We start from the raw sequence: 14,972 nt of genomic DNA, 5'->3' as shown, positions 1-14,972 counted from the left end.
CCGCCTTGATTTCCGCCTGGCTAGGCAACTGCCGTCGTCTTCATAGCTCTTCCTCCCTTATAGGCAGCACTCTCCACCGCTCCCTCATCTCCCAGAAGGATGCAGATCTCTTTCCCCGGCCCAATCTGACACCAACTCCCCCCGCCGCCATGGCACCAAGCCGGGAGAAGAAGGGACAGAAGGAGTCCCGTACCTCGTCCCCCGTGACGCCGGTCCTCGAGCCCTCCATCGAGCGGTCGGTGGTGCTCAACCAAGAGGCGATGGGCAACGTGCGCCCGACGCTCGCCACTGATTTCAATGAGTGGGCGGCGACGGTGGCCTGGCCAGTTTCCCACGCCAAGGTTGGCATGACAGCCACCGAGGTCCCCATCCATCTCGATGCCCTCTGGGCAGGCATGATTCCCCCCTTCTCCAATTTCTGCAATGCGGTGCCTCTCATTGCTAGATCAGCGTGCTACATCTTGATCCCCAATCCATCATCCTCCTTGTTGTCTTCACCTTTGTCTGTGAAGCCATGGTGGGCATTGCCCCTTCTGTGGCTCTGCTTCGCCACTTCTTCTCACTTCACCTGACAGACCCTCTCCAGTGCTCTGGGTGTGTATCCTTCCAGGCCGTCGCGGCGACGGCTGGCTCAGGGATTGACTTTGAGCTCTCGCCAGTCGTCGGAGGCTTCAGGAAGAGGTGGGTGTTCCTGGACGTTGGCGTGCGCAGCCCCCTGCTACTGCTCCCTCGGGTTCCAGCTGCTCCAAGCTCTGGCTGGGGGCACGCGAAGCTCACCGATCGGCGGCTTGCCCATGTCTGGCTCCGGTACGCCAGGTTGAAGGACCTTGGTGTGACGGTGCCCATGGTGGTGAAGGAGTTCATCCGGTGTCGCATCACTCCGCTTCAGCGCCACTCTAAGAATATGTGGACCTTCTTTGGCTACGAGGACCGCATGAGGCTTCAGGCTCTGGCTCTTCCCCCTGAGGCGTGGCGCACGGTGCTCGAGCTCCTGACGGCTACTTGATGCAAGCCAATCTGCCGGAGGAGGGCTGTCTTTTGTACTGCTACTCGAACAAGGCAGAGTTTGTGAAGCAGATGCCCCTTTTCGACGAATGGGGACCATGCCCAGTTGGCATTCAAGGGCCTCGAGAGAGCCATGTCTTCGTGTCCCCCCTTCCTGCTGCGAGCGCGGGGCCCGCCCCAGGAGTAGGGGGTTGCTGTCGGGCGATGGCGACGCTGCTGCTGAGGAATCGACACCACTAGGGGCTCCTCTGGTGCCGTCCCCCGAGACCCTGGAAAGCCGTACCGAGGAGACGGCCTGGGGGGCGACGCAGTCTGATGCTCCTAAGGCCGGAGCCCCCAAGGCCTTGGTGAACCTCCACGAGGCAAGCACCGAGGTCTCAGCGCGGTCCGGCACCCCTGAGGTCGCCTCCTCAGGGGTTGCACCATCCGCGCCCGGCCTTGGTGGCCGTGCCCAGGGCTTCGGCCAGCTCCGCCCGAACTTCGCGGCGCTCCACAAAAGGTGGCGATCTCCAGGATGCAGTGGTGACGCCTTCCGGCCATTGAAGCGGACGAAGTACATTACTATGGATGAGTGAGTACCTTATCTTTGTAATTTCTAGGGTGCCGCTTTTCTCCTCCTAACCGTGATTCCTCAGGGTTCCTTCTGCCAAGGCGACGAAGTCTCCCGAGAAACAACCTCATCCTGCCTCGAGACCTCTGCTGGCCTTGAGCGCCTCGAGCCAGCCTGCATCACTTGGTGTGAGGTTGGCCGGAGAGGCAAGCACGCCGGCTTTGTCACACCCTGATTTTCATGCCACAACACCTAAGCTAATAAACCTTGATAAAGTGTGGTTTGACAATTTTTTTGCATTATTTGGCTTTTATTTGGAGTTGGTTTTCTCTCTGTGTTTTTCAAGTGCTCTTTAAAGTCAACACAACTCCACCTTCTATACTTCATCTCCTTGCCCCAAACTTCTGCCCAATGATCATGCCATGTGTATAGAGCAATATAGTATTTTCTTACAAAAATAATTTGGCCAAAAAGTATTTTCAAAAATTAGTTTTTCCAAATACCCTTGAATTGAGGTTTGCACAGCAAGTACTTAATTAAGGGCAGTAAAAATCTTTCCAAAAGTATATTTGAATCTTATTAGATATAGGACTCCCATAAACCACAAAAATATAATTTTAAAAAGTTATTTTCCTATTTTATTTAAAAGCTTTTTCTTGAGGCCAGAAATGGTCTTTAATAGGGAAAAATTATTTTATTGTTTCAAAAATATTTGACAAAAATCAGGGAAACTCAGTGGACATATATTTTCCATATATAAGAGTTTGAACACATGGTCATGTTCAAAATATTGAACAAAACCTCCCAAAACCCTTTCTGCCCATTCTAAGGATTTGAAATATTTCTAAAGGAAATATTTTCATAAAAATCCAAGGAAAATCCAGCAAGTCACAAATGCATATTGTGATCACCTTGCAAAGCCTCATATCAATCAAGGTCATTTTGGTTCACCAAAATGCCCCAAAACCCTCTCTGACCAGAATCAAACTTGAACAACTTTGTACTACCAACTTTCTCTCCTTGACCCCAACTTTTCTGAGCATGTTCACATGACCAAATGAGGCCACTACAGCAAGTGGTTCATCAAGGGGAAGTGATTTGCTCAACTAGATCTACACAAGTTCATTTCTGCTAATTTCTAGGGTTTGCAAAAGTTACATTGTGAACTTTGCCCAAATAAGATCAAAATGGGTGTAAGGCCCTAATTATATGTGCAATTTCACCCTGTGGAGTCTCCTGCCAAATGGAGTTCATTTGCTTAACCAAACAAGCATCAAACACCTTCTGCCATTTTACTAAAACCCCTGTTTTGACCTCTTCCACTCTTCTCCATGGCCTCCACTTTTTACCACAGCACCTCCTAGACCTCTTCTACCTCCAGTAGCAATGGCTGCATCTCAGATCAATAATTGAGGGGTGAAACCACCTCTTTTACCTCTCTGGACAGCCCTTGCACCCCCCTTCCTCACCTCCCTCCTCACTCCAGTGGCCACCCAAGGCATCCAAGGCTTTCCCCACATTCTTTACTCCTCCCTAGAGCTACCAGACATGCTTGGCCGTGCCCACTTTGACAAAAAAGGCATGCCGGCCATTTGCACGCTCTGGAGCGCGCTACAGTGCTCTCACGCACTGTAGCGGGCCCCTGCCAACCACCTCCGGCCACCTTGGCTCTCCCCCTCACGCCAGCCGATGCTCCTCGACGTCCGCAGCATGCTACGCCTCTGTCCCCCTCCTCCTTCTCCCTCCTGCTGCCCTTGCTCGCACGCGCGCCGGCCGCCCGAGAGCTCCAATGAGCGGCCTCACACGCGCGGCGTCTCTGACCCCTCCCCGCTCCCTCTGTTCTCCCCTGGGCGTAGTTGACCCCCACGAATGCCCTAGACTCGGCGCAACACCCTCCCGAGGCCCGTAGCGATGAGCATGAGCTCCCCGGCGCACGAGCCCACGGTGGACCTGTAACGCCCTCGATGCGGCTATATCTCCCACGTGTCGAAGCACGACTTAGAGGCATAACCGCATTGAAAGCAATGTCGCAAGTGAGGTGATCTTCACACAACCCATGTAATACATAAGGGAAAGAGATACATAGTTGGCTTACAATCGCCACTTCATACAATTACATGAATAAAGCATTACATCATTCAAATACACTCAAGGTCCGACTACGGAACCAAAATAAAAGAAGAACCCCAAATGCGACAAGGTCCACGATCGACCCCAACTGGGCTCCACTACTGACCAACTAGAAACGAAACAACACGAAGGACAAGATCTTCATCGAACTCCTCCTTGAGCTTGGTTGCGTCAACTGCACGGACTCATCGGCACCTGCAAGCTGGTTTTGGAAGTATCTGTGAGTCACAGGGACTCAGCAATCTCGCACCCTCGCGATCAAGACTATTTAAGCTTATGGGTAAGGTAAAGGTATGAGGTGGAGCTGCAGCAAGCGACTAGAATATATGGTGGCTAACATACGCAAATGAGAGCGAGCAAGAAGGCAAAGCACGGTTGATAAAAGTATGATCAAGAAGTGATCCTAGAACAACCTACGTCAAGCATAACTCCAACACCGTGTTCACTTCCTGGACTCCGCCGGAAAGAGACCATCACGATTACACACGCGGTTGATGTATTTTAATTGAGTTAAGGTTCAAGTTATATACAATCGGATATTAACAAATTCCCATCTGCCCATAACCGCGGGCACGGCTTTCGAAAGTTCAAATCCCTGCAGGGGTGTCCCAACTTAGCCCATGACAAGCTCTCACGGTCAACGAAGGAATATACCTCCTCCCGAGACATTCCGATCAGACTCGGTATCCCGGTTCTACAAGACATCCTCGACAATGGTAAAACAAGTCCAGCAAAGCCGCCCGATGCACCGACATCCTGATTTGAGCTGCACATATCTCGTTCTCAGGGCAACACCGGATGAGACATCCTACGAGTAAAACCAGCCCTTAAGTTTCCCCGAGGTGGCCCCGCAGTCTACTCAGTTCGTACCAACACTTAGACAAGCACTGGCCCGGGGGGGGGGTTAAAATAAGATGACCCTTGGGCTGGCCTAACCCAAGGGAAAAAGAGGCTAGGTGGCGAATGGTAAAACCAAGGTTGGGCCTTGCTGGAGGAGTTTTATTCAATACGAACTGTCAAGGGGTTCCCATTATACCCAACCGCGTAAGGAACGCAAAATCCAGGAACATAACACCGATATGACGGAAACTAGGGCGGCAAGAGTGGAACAAAACACCAGGCATAAGGCCGAGCCTTCCACCCTTTGCCAAGTATATAGATGCATTAATTAAATAAGATATATTGTGATATCCCAACAAGTAAACATGTTCCAACAAGGAACAACATCTCCATGTTCCAACAAGGAACAAACTTCAATCTTCACCTGCAACTAACAACGCTATAAGAGGGGCTGAGCAAAGCGGTAACATAGCCAAACAACGGTTTGCTAGGACAAGGTGGGTTTGAGGCTTGGTTCCACGATATGGGAGGCATGATAAGCAAGTGGTAGGTATCGCAGCATAGGCATAGAAAAAGAGCGAGCATCTAAGCAAGCAAAGATAGAAGTGATTTCGAGGGTATGATCATCTTGCCTGAAATCCCGCAAGGAAGAAGAACGAGTCCATGAAGAAGACAAACGGGCGTAGTTGAACGGGTCCTCACAAATGCGACGTTAACGAATCCAACCCGAAGAAGCAAACACCGGAAAGAAGCACACAACATAGTAAACAACCAACACATGAACATGATATGATATGCGGGATGCGGTATGCGATGCCTATGCATGATTTGACAAGGAAAGAAAGAACCTGGCCTCAACATGGAAATCCAAGTGTGCCACTGGAAAGGTGAGATGAAATCGCTTGAAAACGATATAAAGATCACCGGAATCGGAGTTATGGTTTTGGCGAGCAATTCAAATATGGCACCGGTCTGCGGTAAACAGCAAATAGCCATCTAGATGCATCAAGATACTCATGCTACAGCACTCAAACATGGCAACAAAATACATGGCAGGGACCCACTCATGATGCTTGACAAAAGATGAACAGTGAGCTACGGCCAATTCATCCATTAACAGGTTCAAACAAGCATGGCAAAAATGCAATTGGTAAACATATCTCAGACTTAGTGAAATTAACACTTGTCTGGAATTTCAGATCAGGTAGCCCCCTTTTGAGCATGAAAACTATATGCTACAGGACCTGAACATGGCAAAGTAAAGCATGGAATGGAGCTACTCAAAGAGCTTAACAAAAGTCCCTTAGTGACCTTGAGCCAAAAGGGATCAGAAAATACAATTGCAAGTATGTGAACATGGCAAAAACATAATCAGATTACAGACTTAGTGAAAAACTGGAGCATGCAAATCAGGTATCAAGTAGGCATGTTTACGAGCTTGATGCACTCACTACAGAGCAAGGCATGACAATCTAAGAATACACCCATCAAGAATACACATTATAAAAGCTAGACATGACAAGTACAAGGGAAGAACAGCCTCCTGAGGAGAGGTGTTCTTGAGCTCGAAGAGCTTGTGTGGTTGGGGATGGTCTGAATGATCCGTCTCCAAATGAGCCTCCCTGGCTACAGTGGTGGAGAGCCCTATTTATAGAGACCCGGGTCCTCTCCCCAAATTTTAGGCGGGAAGGGATCCCACAACGGCCAATTTGAAGGGGGGCAATGAGTACAAGTTATCCTGACAAAAGGTGGTCTTCGCCTGCCAAAGGCTCTGGTGGTGACGCCATCATGGGCTCCATGGTGACCTCCATCTTGCCGTCCTGCTGGTCTTGGTCTTGTTGCACCGATATGGAAACCTTTGCCTAACGCCTCGGGACTCCTCGCATGCGCCTGCATCTTTAGCACGGAAGAGGAAACTGGCACTCTGTGCCCGCTGGCGCTCGTCTAGCTTTCGTCGTCATGGCTCACGTCACGGAAACCCCACGAGGTAACCCTTGCCTTGATCTCTCCGCTAATCGCGAGCTACTCTACTGAGGCTGCCCCTGAGGAGGTCTTGTGTCGTCTACCTCGCGAGGCTTGGCCCCTCGCAAGGGTCTTGAGTGCTGGTTGATGAAGATGGGCCATACCAGGCCGCTGGTGCAGCCTCGCCCTGGGCCGCAGGCGGCAGGTCTGGGTACCCTCGTTCCTAGGACGCCAACAGTAGTACCCGGGACCAAGGCGCGCTTGTGCTTGGCTTCACGCTGAAGCCAAGGGGCAAGTGCTGAGTGCTGCGGGCCCCAATAGCCTGCGGTCTTGATTGATGTGTGGCGACTGACGGGACATGGGTGCCTCCACTTCCCCATGCCGCCTTGATTTCCGCCTGGCTAGGCAACTACCGTCGTCTTCATAGCTCTTCCTCCCTTACAGGCAGCACTCTCCACCGCTCCCTCATCTCCCAGAAGGCTGCAGATCTCTTTCCCCGGCCCAATCTGACACCAACTCCCCCCGCCGCCATGGCACCAAGCCGGGAGAAGAAGGGACAGAAGGAGTCCCGTACCTCGTCCCCCGTGACGCCGGTCCTCGAGCCCTCCATCGAGCGGTCGGTGGTGCTCAACCAAGAGGCGATGGGCAACGTGCGCCCGGCGCTCGCCACTGATTTCAATGAGTGGGCGGCAACGGTGGCCTGGCCAGTTTCCCACGCCAAGGTTGGCATGACAGCCACCGAGGTCCCCATCCATCTCGACGCCCTCTGGGCAGGCTTGATTCCCCCCTTCTCCAATTTCTGCAATGCGGTGCCTCTCATTGCTAGATCAGCGTGCTACATCTTGATCCCCAATCCATCATCCTCCTTGTTGTCTTCACCTTTGTCTGTGAAGCCATGGTGGGCATTGCCCCTTCTGTGGCTCTGCTTCGCCACTTCTTCTCACTTCACCTGACAGACCCTCTCTAGTGCTCTGGGTGTGTATCCTTCCAGGCCGTCGCGGCGACGGCTGGCTCAGGGATTGACTTTGAGCTCTCGCCAGTCGTCGGAGGCTTCAGGAAGAGGTGGGTGTTCCTGGACGTTGGCGTGCGCAGCCCCCTGCTACTGCTCCCTCGGGTTCCAGCTGCTCCAAGCTCTGGCTGGGGGCACGCGAAGCTCACCGATCGGCGGCTTGCCCATGTCTGGCTCCGGTACGCCAGGTTGAAGGACCTTGGTGTGACGGTGCCCATGGTGGTGAAGGAGTTCATCCGGTGTCGCATCACTCCGCTTCAGCGCCACTCTAAGAATATGTGGACCTTCTTTGGCTACGAGGACCGCATGAGGCTTCAGGCTCTGGCTCTTCCCCCTGAGGCGTGGCGCACGGTGCTCGAGCTCCTGACGGCTACTTGATGCCAGCCAATCTGCCGGAGGAGGGCTGTCTTTTGTACTGCTACTCGAACAAGGCGGAGTTTGTGAAGCAGATGCCCCTTTTCGATGAATGGGGACCATGCCCAGTTGGCATTCAAGGGCCTCGAGAGAGCCATGTCTTCGTGTCCCCCCTTCCTGCTGCGAGCGCGGGGCCCGCCCCAGGAGTAGGGGGTTGCTATCGGGCGATGGCGACGCTGCTGCTGAGGAATCGACACCACTAGGGGCTCCTCTGGTGCCGTCCCCCGAGACCCTGGAAAGCCGTACCGAGGAGACGGCCTGGGGGGCGACACAGTCTGATGCTCCTAAGGCCGGAGCCCCCAAGGCCTTGGTGAACCTCCACGAGGCAAGCACTGAGGTCTCAGCGCGGTCCGGCACCCCTGAGGTCGCCTCCTCAGGGGTTGCACCATCCGCGCCCGGCCTTGGTGGCCGTGCCCAGGGCTTCGGCCAGCTCCGCCCAAACTTCGCGGCGCTCCACAAAAGGTGGGGATCTCCAGGATGTAGTGGTGACGCCTTCCGGCCATTGAAGCGGACGAAGTACATTACTATTGATGAGTGAGTACCTTATCTTTGTAATTTCTAGGGTGCCGCTTTTCTCCTCCTAACCGTGATTCCTCAGGGTCCCTTCTGCCAAGGCGACGAAGTCTCCCGAGAAACAACCTCATCCTGCCTCGAGACCTCTGCTGGCCTTGAGCGCCTCGAGCCAGCCTGCATCACTTGGTGTGAGGTTGGCCGGAGAGGCAAGCACGCCGGCTTTTTCACACCATGATTTTCATGCCACAACACCTAAGCTAATAAACCTTGATAAAGTGTGGTTTGACAATTTTTTTTTTGCATTATTTGGCTTTTATTTGGAGTTGGTTTTCTCTCTGTGTTTTTCAAGTGCTCTTTAAAGTCAACACAACTCCACCTTCTATACTTCATCTCCTTGCCCCAAACTTCTGCCCAATGATCATGCCATGTGTATAGAGCAATATAGTATTTTCGTACAAAAATAATTTGGCCAAAAAGTATTTTCAAAAATTAGTTTTTCCAAATACCCTTGAATTGAGGTTTGCACAGCAAGTACTTAATTAAGGGCAGTAAAAATCTTTCCAAAAGTATATTTGAATCTTATTAGATATAGGACTCCCATAAACCACAAAAATATAATTTTAAAAAGTTATTTTCCTATTTTATTTAAAAGCTTTTTCTTAAGGCCAGAAATGGTCTTTAATAGGGAAAAATTATTTTATTGTTTCAAAAATATTTGACAAAAATCAGGGAAACTCAGTGGACATATATTTTCCATATATAAGAGTTTCAACACATGGTCATGTTCAAAATATTGAACAAAACCTCCCAAAACCCTTTCTGCCCATTCTAAGGATTTGAAATATTTCCAAAGGAAATATTTTCATAAAAATCCAAGGAAAATCCAGCAAGTCAAAAATGCATATTGTGATCACCTTGCAAAGCCTCATATCAATCAAGGTCATTTTGGTTCACCAAAATGCCCCAAAACCCTCTCTGACCAGAATCAAACTTGAACAACTTTGTACTACCAACTTTCTCTCCTTGAGCCCAACTTTTCTGAGCATGTTCACATGACCAAATGAGGCCACTACAGCAAGTGGTTCATCAAGGGGAAGTGATTTGCTCAACTAGATCTACACAAGTTCATTTCTGCTAATTTCTAGGGTTTGCAAAAGTTACATTGTGAACTTTGCCCAAATAAGCTCAAAATGGGTGTAAGGCCCTAATTATATGTGCAATTTCACCCTGTGGAGTCTCCTGCCAAATGGAGTTCATTTGCTTAACCAAACAAGCATCAAACACCTTCTGCCATTTTACTAAAACCCCTGTTTTGACCTCTTCCACTCTTCTCCATGGCCTCCACTTTTTACCACAGCATCTCCTAGACCTCTTCTACCTCCAGTAGCAATGGCTGCATCTCAGATCAATAATTGAGGGGTGAAACCACCTCTTTTACCTCTCTGGACAGCCCTTGCACCCCCCTTCCTCACCTCCCTCCTCACTCCAGTGGCCACCCAAGGCATCCAAGGCTTTCCCCACATTCTTTACTCCTCCCTAGAGCTACCAGACATGCTTGGCCGTGCCCACTTTGCCAAAAAAATGGCATGCCGGCCATTTGCACGCTCTGGAGCGCGCTACAGTGCTCTCACGCACTGTAGCGGGCCCCTGCCAACCACCTCCGGCCACCTTGGCTCTCCCCCTCACGCCAGCCGATGCTCCTCGACGTCCGCAGCACGCTACGCCTCTGTCCCCCTCCTCCTTCTCCCTCCTGCTGCCCTTGCTCGCACGCGCGCCGGCCGCCCGAGAGCTCCAAAGAGCGGCCTCAGACGCGCGGCGTCTCTGACCCCTCCCCGCTCCCTCTGTTCTCCCCCTGGGCGTAGTTGACCCCCACGAACGCCCTAGACTCGGCGCAGCACCCTCTCGAGGCCCGTAGCGATGAGCACGAGCTCCCCGGCGCACGAGCCCACGGTGGACCTGTAACGCCCTCGATGCGGCTATATCTCCCATGTGTCGAAGCACGACTTAGAGGCATAACCGCATTGAAAGCAATGTCGCAAGTGAGGTGATCTTCACACAACCCATGTAATACATAAGGGAAAGAGATACATAGTTGGCTTACAATCGCCACTTCATACAATTACATGAATAAAGCATTACATCATTCAAATACACTCAAGGTCCGACTACGGAACCAAAATAAAAGAAGAACCCCAAATGCGACAAGTTCCACGATCGACCCCAACTGGGCTCCACTACTGACCAACTAGAAACGAAACAACACGAAGGACAAGATCTTCATCGAACTCCTCCTTGATCTTGGTTGCGTCAACTGCACGGACTCATCGGCACCTGCAAGCTGGTTTTGGAAGTTTCTGTGAGCCACAGGGACTCAGCAATCTCGCACCCTCGCGATCAAGACTATTTAAGCTTATGGGTAAGGTAAAGGTATGAGGTGGAGCTACAGCAAGCGACTAGCATATATGGTGGCTAACATACGCAAATGAGAGCGAGAAAGAAGGCAAAACACGGTTGATAAAAGTATGATCAAGAAGTGATCCTAGAACAACCTACGTCAAGCATAACTCCAACACCGTGTTCACTTCCCGGACTTCGCCGGAAAGAGACCATCACGGTTACACACGCGGTTGATGTATTTTAATTGAGTTAAGGTTCAAGTTATCTACAATTGGATATTAACAAATTCCCATCTGCCCATAACCGCGGGCACGGCTTTCGAAAGTTCAAATCCCTGCAGTGGTGTCCTAACTTAGACCATGAAAAGCTCTCACGGTCAACGAAGGAATAGACCTCCTCTCGAGACATTCCGATCAAACTCGGTATCCCGGCTCTACAAGACATCCCCGACAATGGTAAAACAAGTCCAGCAAAGCCGCCCGATGCGCCGACATCCTGATGGGAGCTGCACATATCTCGTTCTCAGGGCAACACCGGATGAGACATCCTATGAGTAAAACCACCCCTCAAGTTTCCCCGAGGTGGCCCCGCAGTCTACTCAGTTCGGACCAACACTTAGACAGGCACTGGCCCGGGGGGGGGGGTTAAAATAAGATGACCCTTGGGCTGGCCTAACCCTAGGGAAAAAGAGGCTAGGTGGCGAATGGTAAAACCAAGGTTGGGCCTTGCTGGAGGAGTTTTATTCAAGGTGAACTGTCAAGGGGTTCCCATTATACCCAACCGCGTAAGGAACACAAAATCCGGGAACATAACACCGATATGACGGAAACTAGGGCGGCAAGAGTGGAACAAAACACCAGGCATAAGGCCGAGCCTTCCACCCTTTGCCAAGTATATAGATGCATTAATTAAATAAGATATATTGTGATATCCCAACAAGTAAACATGTTCCAACAAGGAACAACATCTCCATGTTCCAACAAGGAACAAACTTCAATCTTCACCTGCAACTAACAACGCTATAAGAGGGGCTGAGCAAAGTGGTAACATAGCCAAACAACGGTTTGCTAGGACAAGGTGGGTTAGAGGCTTGGTTCCATGATATGGGAGGCATGATAAGAAAGTGGTAGGTATCGCAGCATAGGCATAGAAAAAGAGCAAGCATCTAAGCAAGCAAAGATAGAAGTGATTTCGAGGGTATGATCATCTTGCCTGAAATCCCGCAAGGAAGAAGAATGAGTCCGTGAAGAAGACAAACGGGCGTAGTCGAACGGGTCCTCACAAACGCGACGTTAACGAATCCAACCCGAAGAAGCAAACATCGGAAAGAAGCACACAACATAGTAAACAACCAACACATGAACATGATATGATATGCGGGATGCGGTATGCGATGCCTATGCATGATTTGACAAGGAAAGAAAGAACCTGGCCTCAACTTGGAAATCCAAGTGTGCCACTGGAAAGGTGAGATGAAATCGCTTGAAAACGATATAAAGATCACCGGAATCGGAGTTATGGTTTTGGCAAGCAATTCAAATATGGCACCGGTCTGCGATAAACAGCAAGTAGCCATCTAGATGCATCAAGATACTCATGCTACAGCACTCAAACATGGCAACAAAATACATGGCAGGGACCCACTCATGATGCTTGACAAAAGATGAACAGTGAGCTACGGCCAATTCATCCATTAACAGGTTCAAACAAGCATGGCAAAAATGCAATTGGTAAACATATCTCAGACTTAGTGAAATTAAGACTTGTCTGGAATTTCAGATCAGGTAGCCCCCTTTGGAGCATGAAAACTATATGCTACAGGACCTGAACATGGCAAAGTAAAGCATGGCATGGAGCTACTCAAAGAGCTTAACAAAAGTCCCTTAGTGACCTTGAGCCAAAAGCGATCAGAAAATACAATTGCAAGTATGTGAACATGGCAAAAACATAATCAGATTACAGACTTAGTGAAAAACTGGAGCATGCAAATCAGGTATCAAGTAGGCATATTTACGAGCTCGATGCACTCACTACAGAGCAAGGCATGACAATCTAAGAATACACCCATCAAGAATACACATTATAAAAGCTAGACATGGCAAGAACAATAACATAGCATGCACGAATCAACTACAACATCCTCGGCAAAATCGCTAACAAGTAGACAATCTGCCCAGATTGACGAAATAGCAAAAGTAGAGCTCGATTGACTCAAGCTATGGTGCTCCATAATTGCAACCAAGGACATGGATGGAGAGAGCACTACAAGATTAACAAAACATCCTTACTGATCAGCCTCAAAAGAGGCACGGATCACTAGGAAACAACATGAACATATGGCACATTGATAAAAACAGATCAAAGACTTAGTGGAATTGCTAAGTCCCTGAAATCAGCATTAACGAATGCACCACTTTGCAAGCTTGTGCTAGTCACCACACACATCACAAAAATTCATGGATAGCACCTCTGGAAAGATGGCATGGCATATAACAAAACACATGTAGAGCTCATGGGCATATCATGCACACAATAATCATGGCAAAAATGACAAATAGCTATTTGGAGCAGCAGATCTGGCAGCTATCTCAAATAGCACTCTACCAACAGCATTTCGGGCATCAAGATGAACTCAAATGAAAATGAGGCAACGAGATGAAATGATGTGCTCTCTGAGACGAACATTTTGATATGCTATACGCCCAAAACGGATCTATGGATGCAAAGTTACGACATGATGAACATGAGCATATGAAACAGGGAATTTCGGGGACTTTGTGAAATTATACCCTCCGCAAAAAGTCAACGGGGCGAGGAGAAGCGGGACGGCGCGGATCCGGGACGGAGGACGCCGTTTGGTTGGTGGGATGGGTGGATCTCATCCACCCTCCTCGGATCCGACTGGAGCGGGGCTCCGGCGAGCTCGACGCCGGCGAGGAGCGAAGCTCCGGCGAGGTCGCAGCGGGGCGGCGCCGGAGGGAGGCGAGGTGGTGGCCGGACGGCGGAGGAGCTCCGACAGGGCGCTGGCGGGGGCGTTAGCCGGAGCGGCGCGGGCGGGGCGTGCCGGCGCGGCGGTCGAGGACGGCGGCGGGGCATGGTGCACGGCGGCCGGAGTGGCGGCGCTGGCGCGAGGTGGTGGCGGCGCGCGGTGGCGACCGGGCCCGCGCGGGCCGGATCTGGGCCCCGCGGGCCGCGCGGCGGGGAGGAGAGAGAGGGTGCGGCGCGGGCTGATGTGGCGTGCTCCGGTTGGCCGAGAGCGGTCGCCGAGATGACGTGGCAGGCTCCCATTGGTCAGAGTGATGTTGCGGCGGCGGTGGACACGTCCATCGGCGGGACGGACATGTCCGGTGGCGTGAGGAGGAAGACACTAGGGTTTGGACTACGCGAAAATTCGGGGAGAGCCACATATTTATAGGTAGAGGGAGCTAGGAGAGTCCAAATGAGGTGCGGTTTTCGGCCACGCGATCGTGATCGAACGACCGAGATGATAGAGAGGGTTTAGGTGGGTTTTGGGCGAAAATGGAAGGGTGTTGGGCTGCAACACATATGAGGCCTTTTCGGTCCCTCGGTTAACCGTAGGAGTATCAAACGAAGTCCAAATGGTACGAAACTTGACAGGCGGTCTACCGGTAGTAAACCAAGTCCGCTTGGCAAGTCTCGGTCCAATCTGGAAATGTTTAACCCCCACACATGAAAAGAAGGTAGAAATGACCACCGGAGGAGATAAGAGCGCCGGAATGCAAAACGGACAACGGGGAAAATGCTCGGATGCATGAGATGAACACGTATGCAAATGAAATGCACATGATGACATGATATGCAATGCATGACACACAAGCAATGACAAGGCAACAACAGCGAATAACTGGACGACACCTGGCACATCGGTCCCGGGGCGTTACAACACTGCACCACTACGAGAGGATCTCGTCCCGAGATCTAGAATGGCATCGGAGGGAAAACAGAAGAGAAAGAGAAGAGGTAAAACTAAGTTGCTCCTTTGACAAACGAGTGAAACTAAAGAACCTTGAAAAGGTTAAGCCATATCGAGAAAAGAATACAACAGAGACAAATGAAGTTGATAACTCTCTGTTAGAAAAAGAACAAGGAACAACAACAAACTGCCTCCGGAACAAAATTAAGAATCGAATG

Source organism: Triticum urartu, chromosome 3A (assembly GCF_056163025.1).
Source record: "Triticum urartu cultivar PI428250 chromosome 3A, HENAU_Tu73, whole genome shotgun sequence".
In the NCBI taxonomy this organism is placed as follows: Eukaryota; Viridiplantae; Streptophyta; class Magnoliopsida; order Poales; family Poaceae; genus Triticum; species Triticum urartu.
Note: the sequence above shows the minus strand (reverse complement) of the source record.